The following is a 12182-nucleotide window of genomic DNA, read 5'->3' as shown; positions in this document are numbered from 1 at the left end:
GGAGGACAAAGGGATTAATTAAGAAAGGGAAAATAGAATATGAGAGTAAGCTAGCTGGGAACATAAAAACTGACAGTAAAAGCTTGAAGAGAAAAAGATTGGTGAAGTCAAGCGTAGGTCCCTTGCAGTCAGAATCAGGGGAATTTATAATGGAAACAAAGAAATGGCAGACCAACTAAATACATACTTTGGTTCTGTCTTCACAAAGGAGGACACAAATAACCTCCCAGAGATGCCAGGGAACATAGGGTCTGATGAAAGTGTGGAACTGAAAGAAATCAATATTTGTAGGGAAATGGTGTTAGGAAAATTGATGGGACTGAAGGCCGATAAATCCCCAGGGCCTGATAATCTACATCCCAGGGTACTTAAGGAAGTGGCCCTAGAAATAGTAGATGCATTGCTGGTCATCTTCCAGAACTCGATAGACTCTGGACCAGTACCCATGGATTGGAGGGTAGCTAATGTTACCCCACTATTCAAAAAAGGTGGTAGAGAAAAAGCGGGGAATCATAGACCGGTAAGCCTGACATCGGTAGTGGGGAAAATGCTAGAGTCTATTATAAAAGATGTAATAGCAGAGCACTTGGAAAGCAGTGACAGGATCGGACAAAGTCAACATGGATTTACAAAAGGTAAATCGTGCTTGACTAATCTATGGAAATTTTTTGAAGATGTAACTGGTAAAATAGGTAAGGGAGAACCAGTGGATGTGGTGTATTTGGACTTTCAGAAGGCTTTCGATAAGGTCCCGCATAAGAGATTAGCGTGTAAAGTTAAGACACATGGGATTGGGGGCAAGGTATTGACTTGGATAGAGAACTGGTTGGCAGACAGAAAGCAAAGAGTTGGAATAAACGGGTCATTTTCCGAGTGGCAGGCAGTGACTAGTGGGGTACCGCAAGGATCGGTCCTAGGACCCCAGCTGTTCACAATATATATTAATGATCTGGACGAGGGAATTGGATGTAATAGCTCCAAATTTGCAGACGACACAAAGCTGGGTGGGAGGGTAAGCTGTGAGGAGGATGTCGTGAAACTCCAGTACGATTTGGACAGGTTGGGTGATTGGGCAGAAACATGGCAAATGCACTATAATGTGGATAAATGTGAGGTTATCCACTTGGGTGGCAAAAACAGGAAGGCAGATTATTTGAATGGCAATAGATTGGGAGAAGGGGAAGTGCAAAGAGGCCTGGGTGTTCTTGTGCACCAGTCGCTGAAGGTAAGCATGCAGGTGCAGCAGGCGGTTAAGAAGGCAAATGGTATGTTGGCCTTCGTAGCAAGAGGGTTCGAGTACAGGAACAAGGATGTCTTGCTACAGTTGTACAGGGCCTTGGTGAGACCGCACCTTGAATATTGTGTGCAGTTTTGGTCGCCTTACCTAAGGAAGGACGTTCTTGCCATGGAAGGAGTGCAGCGAAGATTCACCAGGCTGATACCTGGGATGGCAGGAATGACGTATGAGGAGAGATTGTGTCAATTGGGCTTATACTCACTGGAGTTTAGAAGATTGAGAGGGGATCTCAGAATCACAGAAACCCCACAGTGCAGATAGAGGCCATTTCAGCCCATCGAGCCTGCACCGACACATATCCCACCCGATCCCCGTAACCCCTACACCAACACATATCCCACCCTATCCCCGTAACCCCACGTATTTAATCCCCCTAACACTAAGGGTCAATTTATCATAGCCAATCAACCTAACCCGCACATCTTTGGACTGTGGGAGGAAACCGGAGCACCCGGAGGAAACCCGCGCAAACACGGGGAGAATGTGCAAACTCCACACAGACAGTCGCCCGAGGCCGGATTCGAACCCGGGTCCCTGGCGCTGTGAGGCAACAGTGCTAACCACTATGCCACCGTGCTGCCTCATCGAAACCTATAACATTCTGTCAGGCCTGGACAGACTAGATGCAGGAAGGATGTTTCTGATGGCCGGGGAGTCCAGAACCAGGGGTCATAGTCTAAGGATAAGGGGTAAGCTATTTAGGACTGAAATGAGGAGGAATTTCTTCACCCAGAGTGGTGAACCTGTGGAACTCTCTGCCACAGAGGGCGGTGGAGGCCAGTTCATTAAATATATTCAAGAAAGAGTTGGATATATTTCTTAAGGCTAAAGGGATCAAGGGATATGGGGAGAAGGCAGGGACAGGGTACTGAATTTGGATGGCCGAATGGCCTACTCCTGCTCCTATCTTCTATGTTTCTAAGGCTAAGGACCAAGTGCTGGAAAATGGGATTAGAATAGACAGGGCTTGATGGGCCGAAGGGCCTCTTTCTGTGCTGTATAACTTTATGACCATGGATTCCAAAGGGCAGCGCACAAAGTGTTAGTGGAGTGGGACTAACTGACGGCAAATGTCAACAATGTTGGCCTCCTCCCTCCGGTCCCAACTGACGGGGTTGGGGTCATTCGCGCAGGTGAAGGGTTAAGGGTCGGCGCCTGTAAAGGGGACACCTGAGCCAGTGGGATGACAGCCATGCCATTCCTAATAAGTGGGGTGGGGTTGTTCTGAGGCCTGGGAAGGGCTAGACATTTTTTTTTTAAAGTACTCCTAGGGGAGCAATTGGGCTTTTTTTTTTTTAAATGAAAGGTATCTGATCTGGGCAGTCTTGGGGCCTTTCTAGAAGGCCCAGAATGGGACTTACGCCAGCTCTCCTTGGGCCCCATCAGGTGGCATACCTGGCAGAATTCCTGGGGTACCCCTGGCAACTCCCTGCAACACTTCTCCAAAGTCTCTGCCAGATGGAAGGGCCATGGGTAGAAGATCTGCCTGCCTCGCCCCCGGCAGACTGGAATTTGTGATCTACTGGGAACAGGGCAAGAGCCAGGCGGTTTGGAGTTCTGACCAACCTTGAGAGATCCAACCAGAGTGTATCTTCTCCCATTCCAGGAATTTGGGTCCCATTATCTTTATTGTGGGTTGGAAGGTAAACTGCTGTCCCCTAAATCCCTCCCCTCCCCTTCACGCACCACCAACCACCCCCCCCTCCCCACTCCATTTGTGATTTTTCAAGGTGTTTCACAGGAGCGCTATCAAACAAAACTTGACACCGAGCCACATTAGGAGATATTAGGTGACCAAAAGCTTGGTCAAAGAGGTAGGTTTAAAGGAGCTTCTCAAAAGAGAGAGAGGTGGAGAGGTTTAGGGAGGGAATCCCAGGGATTAGGGCCCCAGGCAGCTGAAGGCACGGCCGCCAATGGTGGAGCGATTAAAATCGGGGATGCGCAAGAGGCCAGAATTGGGGGAGCGCAGAGATCTCGGAGGGTTGTAGGGCTAGAGGAGGTTACAGAGATAGGGAGGGTGGCGAGGTTATGGAGAGATTTGAAAACAAGGATGAAAAATTTTTGAATTAGCCACTGGAATGAGAGGGGGAGGAGACAATGGTCCTTCTCCAACATTATGGAGAAGCACTGGACGAGACCTTGGAGTGCGTCAGGTAATCTCCCCCTCGGTCATGGCATGTTGTGGGGATAACCTAATGTTAGGGTTTGCGAGGGGGTGGGGGAGCTATTAAAAATATAATTTTAAATAACAAAGGGGCAGTAGAGTCAGGGTGGAGACAGGTGGACACCTGGGGTGGAGACTCCTTGACTGGAGCACAGCCCCGACGAGGGTCTGAGCTCATCTCCCCTTTGTCTTTCCTCATGATTGGCAGAGCTACTGTGTCTCATTTGCATATTCAGTGATAGTTTCACCTCTGCCGCGGGTACCACTCGTTTTTCTCTCGCTTTTATTCTGTTTTCCCTCGTTCGGTTTGCGTGGCTTTTCAAGCTCCTGTCCCTCCCACGTTCCTCCGTCGTATTTATATCTCTGCATCATCCGACAGTTTGGTCTTAAGCAAGGCTTTTAGTCCATTAGCTCCCTCTCGGTGATTGGTCCATCTGTTGGTTCTCCTTCCCCTCCACTCTATCTTGACTGAAACGCCCATTTATTTCCCAGCCTTCAGTTCTTATCATAGAATGACACAGCACAGAAGGAGGCCATTCGGCCCATCGTGCCTGTGCCGGCTCTTTGAAAAAGCTCTCCAATTAGTCCCACTGTCCTGCACTTTCCCCCATCGCCCAGCTAATTTTTCCCATTCAAGTGTTTATCTAACTCCCTTTAAGAAAGTTACATCAGGTGAACCCAGCCACCGCTGTACTGATCTGCCTCTGAAACCAAGTTCCTACAAATATTGTGACACCCACTTTGCTAAACAGGTTTCTTTACAGCACAGGCTTAGAAAAATAAACTATTGTTAGAGATACAGCTCTGCATTTTCATTCATTTCTTGATCTCTGGTATGCCAAGAGTTAAATGATTTTCAACCTGATGAAGGGCTGCACACACACACCTCACTTCCCAACCCATCTCACCTCTTCACAGAAACTGTATTTCCCGCATTTGGTATTTTTTTTAATTTTTTTTAAATTCCAGGCTTCCAGCATTTGCGGTTTATCTTGCACACACCACTCAGAACATGATGCCATGCGTGAAAGAAATGGTTTTATTCAGTGCCGTTCGCATCTATTATTTAATGCCCCAGCTTTACGCATTAAAACAGAATCGCGCTGGCTGCGAGTATTTACAGAGGAACTGCCCATCAATCATTCATGATGAGCAACAGCATTCTCTTGTCGGACTGCACTCTGAGGGTCAGAGTTCGCCCAGCAGCAGTTTCCACATTGATGTTAGCTAAGCAGAGGTGCTGCCTATTCTACCAGCTAAAAGTCCACTTCAAAGTGCCTTAAAAGCAGATTAGAAAATATTTATATGTAACAGCATTGCCGGGAGCCATTTCTGAAACAAATGAAAAGTGACGGAGATAGCAGCGCTGTTAAACCTCACACAGAGTCTGGTGTGAATTGGTTTTTGCATGTCAGCCGTGGTTCAGTGGGTGGCACCCTCGCCTCTGAGTCAGAAGGTTGTGGGTTCACAGTCCCACTCCAGAGACTTGAACACAGAAATCCAGGCTGAGACTCCAGTGCAGGGCTGAGGGAGTGCGGCACTGTCGGAGGTGCCGTCTTTCAGAAGAGACGTTAAACTGCCCTCTCAGGTGGATGTAAAAGATCCCGTGGTACTATTTCGAAGAAAAGCAGGGGCGTTATCCCCAGTGTCCTGGCCAATATTTATCGCTCTATCGACATAACAAAAACTGATTAGCTGGTCGTTATCACATAGCTGTTTGTGGGAGCTTGCTGTGCGCAAATTGGCTGCTGCGTTTCCTACATTACAACAGTGACTACACTTCAAAAGTACTTCATTGGCTGTAAAGCGCTTTGGGACGTCCGTGGCCGTGAATGGCGCTATTTAAATGCAGGTCTTTTTCTTTAGATGGTGTTCAGCTCATTCCGATAAGCAACACAATTAAGTCTGACCATGAGACATGTGGAACAAATCCACCCTCAGCTGCCTTTGGCAGCATATGACACGTGTGGTTCGTGCTTCATTCATACCATGCGCCCATATACACCGCTCGACACCAATATATTGTCACATGCTGGGATACAGAGCAAAACAACAAGCAGATATGTGCACATCAACACCAAGCTATTCGGGAAACCCCAAAATGCTGAATTTTAGGTCAACTTGCTTCATAAGTCCAGGGGGAAAAATTCAGTTGCTTTGCATCTCCCGTTAGCGCGGGGCACAAAGCAACCAGCACCCAGGCGCGGCGCCGCCAATGCCTCCTGTGAAATTCAGCAGGAGGTTAGCAGCGGCGCTAACCGTTAACGCCCCAGCCGCGATCTTCGGTAGCACCCCCCTGACTTACCGCCAGTCGCTATGTCCGACGGGGTCGGGGGGGGGGGGCCTACCTGCGGCCGGGGCGGTGCTATTTATAGGCGAGGTGCCGGGCGGCCATTTTTGTTGCTGGCCGACTGCCAGCACCTGCCTCCGCTCCCGTCCCCGGCCTCCTGACCCGCGCGCCCCCCACGGAGTGCCGGCTGCGCTCCATAAGCCCGGCACTTCTCTTGAGCGCCGGGCTCTTTTGCCGGCACTCCTGATCCCCAGTGGCCCAGCTGGGCCCCGGGTCACGCTACGCAAGACCCCTCCCCTTTAAGAAGGGGAGGAAGGCCTGCAATACCATGGCACGACGTGCTGCAGCCCCTCGCAGTGCCCCAAGAGGGAGGCGGGGCACTTCCAGTAGTGCCCCACTTCCCTCTTGGGGTGCTACCACTCAATTTTGGCCACGGGGGCACTAACTTGTAGCGCCCCGGCGAAGTCAGCGTCCCAAGGGGGGCGCGACTCAATTTCTCCCCCCAAGAGTTTGGGATGGAAGCCAATTAAGATGCCTCGTATTGCATTAGAAACACAAAGTATGTAAATGCCTCAGTCTGTGAGGGCCTGACCAACAAGTGTCACCACCTGTGTACGTTCATTGCGCACGTGCATTGATAGATAGTGTTTGCTTTGAAAGCAGATATTTAGCCAAAGATGGTAGCAATTTAAAATATTGAAAATCATTTTTATTTTGGAGGGAGAAAGAAAGGAAAAGGAAAAAGGGAAAGGGGAGAGGGCAAAGAGGGAAGGGAATTCCTCCTTACAGATTTAGGGAGGAACCTTTTCATTCAAGAACCAGTGTCTCTTTTGGGGGCAATTATGGAAGAACGTGCAAAGTACAGAATATTACTCGCAAGCCAGCCAACAAGTTCAAACAGGAACGTGACACAAACCATCCGAAACAAAGGACTGGATCCATTGTCCACAATAAAATAGGCTGACCACATCCTTGGACCGCCTGGCTAGGACAGGCAGCCTCTAGGGCCGAGTAGTATTAATACAAGGTACGCCATCCTTACCTGTCACTTTACAACATTATACTGAGGTGAGAAGGCATCTTCGCAGATCTGGAACAAAAGAAGAGAAAGAGTTTCAATCAATATCTTTGCAGCCAAAAATATTTTCGTGAACTTGGCAATCAAATAAAAACTACCAAAAAAAAGCAACCCCCAAAACCAGAGGTGCTACAGCCCAAGTGGAAACAGCAACATAACAGCCCAGGGCAACGGAGAAAAGAATTTGCATCCTAAACTCCACCTTCTTCAACATCTGTCCATTAAGATTCAACTGGAATATGAGATTATGGGCAACGGGATTCAACAACTGATCCTATCTCTCAAACATTAAACCTGGTATGTCAAGACGCCAGATATTGCACCTCTAACTATAGGTGAAAGTCAATCTTAAAGGAAGACCGACCTGCATTTCTATAGCGTCCTTCACAACCTCAGGACGTCCCAAAGGGCTTCACAGCCAATGAAGTACTTTTTGAAGTGTAGTCACTGTTGTAATGTAGGAAACGCGGCAGCCAATTTGCGCACAGCAAGCTCCCACAAACAGCAATGTGATGATGACCAGATCATCTGTTTTTGTTATGTTGATTGAGGGATAAATATTGGCCAGGACACCGGGGAGAACTCCCCTGCTCTTCTTCAAAATAGTGGCCATGGGATCATTTACGTCCACCTGAGAGAGCAGACGGGGCCTCGGTTTAACATCTCCTCTGAAAGACGGCACCTCCGACAGTGCAGCACTCCCTCAGCACTGCACTGGAGCGTCAGCCTAGATTTTGTGCTCACGTCTCTGGAGTGGGACTTGAACCCACGACCTTCTGACTCAGAGGCAAGTGCGCTACCAACTGAGCCACTGGCTGACACTACAACAGCAGAGTCAGTGCAAAGATGTGTCTTCACATTGACATTTGGCCAGAACTGACACTAAAGTGCAACTTTTCTGAGGATGTTCTTGCCATGGAGAGAGTGCAGCGAAGATTAACCAGACTGATACCAGGGATGGCAGGTATGACGTATGAGGAGAGATTGGGTCGATTAGGCTTATACTCGCTGGAGTTTAGAAGAATGAGAGGGGATCTCATTGAAACTTATAAAATTCTAACAGGACTAGACAGACTAGATGCAGGAAGGATGTTCCCGATGGCGGGGGAGTCCAGAACCAGGGGTCACAGTCTAAGGATAAGGGGTAAGCCATTTAGGACTGAGATGAGGAGGAATTTCTTCACCCAGAGAGTGGTGAACCTGTGGAATTCTCTATCACAGAAGGCAGTTGAGGCCAATTCATTAAATATATTCAAGAAGGAGTTGGATATATTTCTTAAGGCTAAAGGGATCAAGGGATATGGGGAGAAAGCAGGGACAGGGTACTGAATTTGGATGATCAGCCATGATCTCATTAAATGGCGGAACAGGCTCGAGGGGCCGAATGGCCTACTCCTGCTCCTATCTTCTATTTTTTCCCTATATAACTCCGCGGAGGAATGGGTCTTACTCTGCTTCACAGTGGATTCAGTTCAGTCCTTCGCATCAGATTTGCTAGTTCAATGTCTTAAAGCCTTAATTCTTTTAAAGTCCTTCAACTGATATTGATGCCAAAGTGCAGACAACACAAAGTATAAAGAGCGATGAGCAAGAAACAAAGACTCAAATTATTTATTTCTCTCTGGTCTTGTGGTCGTCAACATCAGACATAAAATCTTTGAGACAAAATGATCAGTAATAGTAAGTCATCGTATGAATGTTTCACACAGGAATGTGAAAGGGTCAAACATTAAGTTATTTTGACCAATACAATTCGAGGGACATTTCTATAGCGGAATCAGATCATTTAAATGGTTGGTCAGATTGCCTGAAGTGGGGTTAAGTGAACTTAAGTTATTGAAAGGTGAGCACTGTTGACTTGAACTAGTAGTTCTGAGGAGGAAGGAGGGTTTGAGGTGGTTTTGCAGAGGAAGGAGAGAGATGAGAGATAAAGAAGCTTGCCGATAACCAAGCAGATTAGGTGACTACAATTGACTTGAAAAGACAAGACACCATGAAGCTGAATCAGCACATTGCCAAGAAATATTGAACCAACAGATCGGTTGCCTGATGAGAGGTTGTTGCCTTTTTTAATCACGTCATCAAAGACTTAACTGGAAACATACTCGTGCTACTTTGATATATTGAGTATAAATATTAACTGTGCCAAGTACGTGCTGAAACCTCAAATATATTGTTCGACTGTGCCTCTACACTTTGGCGGAGCTGAACCAAGGTCGTGGCTGCCTGTTCCACGGTGGACATTCGAGGTTCAAGAAAAGCTGGGCGTTTTCCCGGTGCGCTGGCCCTACAGGCAGATTGACTGGCTATTCATTTCGTGGTTGCTTGTGGGACGGCTGCTGGTGCACAATAGCCATTTCGCTTGCCCACACAGCGGTCACTGCGCTCCTAATTAGGTGTCAACCGTGGCCCAGCTGGGAGCTCGGAGTCAGAAGATTGTGGGTTCGAGTCCCACTCCACAGACTGGAGCAAAAGAAAAATCCAGGCCGACACTCCAGTAACTCGCTTTCCAAGATCACTGTACATGGTCGGGAAAGAGTCTATGCCACAGCAACAACAACAACTTGCATTTAAATGGCGCCTTTAGCGTAGATACTAGGACAGGTGACCAAAAGCTTGATCAAAGAGGGAGGTTTTAAAGAGTAATTTAAATGGAGAGAGGTGGCGAGGCGGAGAGGTTTAGGGAGGAAATTCCAGAGCTTAGGGCTCAGGCAGCTGAAGGCGCGGCCACCAATGGTGGAGTGAAGGAAATCGGGCTTGTGCAATTGGCCAGAATTGGAGGAACGCAAAGGTCTCGGAGCAATGTCGGGCTGGAGGTAGTGTTCCCTGTAAGGCGGGCGGCCGCGCATTGCTCCAGGGAACCCATGCAGCCGGCTTGCTGGCATTTCAATGTAAAAACCGCGCATGCGCAGTATTTTGAATGGCCCACGCAGATCCTTAAAGGGGCCACGCAGGGCCAAAAAAAACCCACAGGGAACATAGGCTGGAGGAGGTTACAGCGATAGCTGTCGAAGGTCTACGTGTTAACATTGTCTACATGGCAGACAACTGCTCCGCATTACATCAGTGTGCGCTTACGCATTCTTCAAGGATGCTGCAACACTCAGTGTAGTAATGCGAACACATTTCAAGAGCAGGAGTTTCGGGCTATGGAAGCAAAATGTTCACGGGAACGGAATATCATTAACCTTTTCAAAGTCTTGGATGTAACAGACCTTGCTGAAACCGCTGGAGGTGTGAAAAAAAAAAGTCGGTTTGGAGAAATGGATATGGGCTTTGGTCTGTCGTGTGTGCACTCATTAAGCAACAGCCGAAAGAATATTTAAATTTGGAACCAGATTAAATCTATGAGGACTAATAGCTTAATTTCTCAACCAGGTTCAAGAACGCAAGATTGCTGGTGCCGCAGTTCATTGACGCAACTGCGCACTGTGTCATTGTTGGGTGGGACTCCACATCAGTGCGGTCCCAATCTCAAGCCATCTTACTGTGGGTGATTGCTAAACACAGACAAGAGATCTTCCCACTGGGAGGCTGGGAGTGACAAGGGGGGGGGACAGAAAGGGGAAAGGTCGAGGACAGCCATCCCCGGGCCAATCTCGGCTGTGTCTGATCATTGTTCCAAAGTAGAAGCTATCGGGACCTGGAGGCAGGTTGCCGACCCTTTTCGAAGCTGCTCGTGCGTTGCCTGGGAAACCAGGCAAAAGGAAGGGAACAAAGCATAGCCTAAAAACACCGCACTGCTGTATACCAGATTGGAGGAAGTAAATTGTATGCTGTATTCACTCCTAGACACTCAGGAGACCAAATGCAGATTAGGTGACTGCTCTGCTGAACACCTCTGTTCTGTCCAGAAGTGTGACTGTGAGCTACCTGTGGCTCACCACTTCAACACCCCCCTCCCCATTCCCACTCTGACCTCTCGGCCATTGGCCTCACCCAAAAGGTGCTTCATGCAAGCATCAAGGACAATGTCTCATCTTTCTCCGAAGCACCCTACAACCATCTGAACACTAACTGCAGGCTTCAGCTATATCCTCCTTTTTCAACCCTATTTAAATCCCACATCTGACCACCTTGCTCTTCATCTCTCCCATTTCCTCAGAAGGTTGTGGGGTCAAGTCCCACTCCAGAGACTTGAGCACAAAATCTAGCTTGACATTTCAGTGCAGTGCTGAGGGATCACCGCACTGTCGGAGTTGCCTTCTTTCGGACGAGACCGTAAAACCGAGTCCCCATTTGCCCCCTCAGTAAGAGATCTCGTGGAACTATTTCCAAGAGGAGGCAAGTTATCCCCGGTGTCCTGTCCAATATTTATCCCTCAACCAACATCATTAAAACAGATTATCTGGTCACTTATCTCATGGCTGTTTATGGGACCTTGCTGTGCGCCAATTGGCTGCCGCGTTCCAACATTACAACAGTGACTACACTCCAAAAAGTACCTAATTGGCTGTAAATCGGTTTGGGACGTCCTGAGGTCGTGAAAGGCGTTGTAGAAATGCAAGTCTTTCTTCTTTACTTTTCCTGAGGCCTCCTACTGTCTTAGCTATTTACTCACCTTTTGTCTCAATGTCGTAACATCCATTACTTGTAGCAAGTCATCATTTCACTCATCATTCCTATCCGAGTTTGTCTGCTTTATTTAACATGTTCCCCTCTCCCCTGATTATATTAATACACCTGTCTCTTTTTTTTTAGTTTTGAAATATAAAAAAGAAATGAGGGCACTTTTTTTCAAATCATCCTTTTGAATGTGGGGAAAAATACAGGGAAAATGAGATGAAAGTAGATAGCAGCAGTGTGGAACAGAATCATCGAACTTTACAGCGCAGGAGGCCGCCATTTGGCCCATCGTGTCTGTGCCGGACTCCTGACCCCTGGTTGAGTGGAGCTAGCACCCACAGGTATAATGGGCCGAATGGCCACCTTCGGTGGTGAAATTTCTGGAAGCCTACAACCTAGAGTGGAAGCATTACATTCGAGCTTATTGTTACGTACGTGCCGATATTTTGTCCCGTTCGCCCATCACCCCTGTGCTCGCTGATCTATATTGTCTCCCAGGGTTAAGCAACACCTCGATTTCAAAATCTCATCCTGGTTTTCAAGTCCCTCCATGTCCTCGCCCCTCCCTATCTCTGAATTCTCCTCCAGCCCCACAACAAACCCCCCCCCCCCCAAGATATCTGCGCTCCTCTAATTCTGCCCTCCTGAACAGCCCTGATTATAATCGCTCCACCATTGGTGGCCGTGCCTTCTGTTGCCTGGGCCCTAAGCTCTGGAATTCCCTCCCTAATCCTCGCCACCTCTCTCCCCTCCTTTAAGACGCTCCTTAAAACCTACCTCTTTGACC

General features: G+C 48.1%; 1 long non-coding RNA gene across 1 annotated transcript in view; it reads right to left on the bottom strand.

The window, feature by feature from the left end:
• The window catches only part of LOC147098634 (uncharacterized), a 679602-nt gene that overhangs the window by 225634 nt on the left and 441786 nt on the right, over positions 1-12182 (bottom strand). Inside the window, exon 3 of the long non-coding RNA XR_015074208.1 lies at positions 6794-6841. This is a non-coding gene — a long non-coding RNA (uncharacterized LOC147098634). The remainder of the gene's footprint in view (positions 1-6793; positions 6842-12182) is intronic.

This window comes from Somniosus microcephalus, chromosome 29 (assembly GCF_052327205.1).
Source record: "Somniosus microcephalus isolate GS21.2 chromosome 29, FLI_Smic_1.0, whole genome shotgun sequence".
Lineage (NCBI taxonomy): Eukaryota > Metazoa > Chordata > Chondrichthyes > Squaliformes > Somniosidae > Somniosus > Somniosus microcephalus.
Note: the sequence above shows the minus strand (reverse complement) of the source record. Positions and strands in the feature narration are given on the sequence as shown.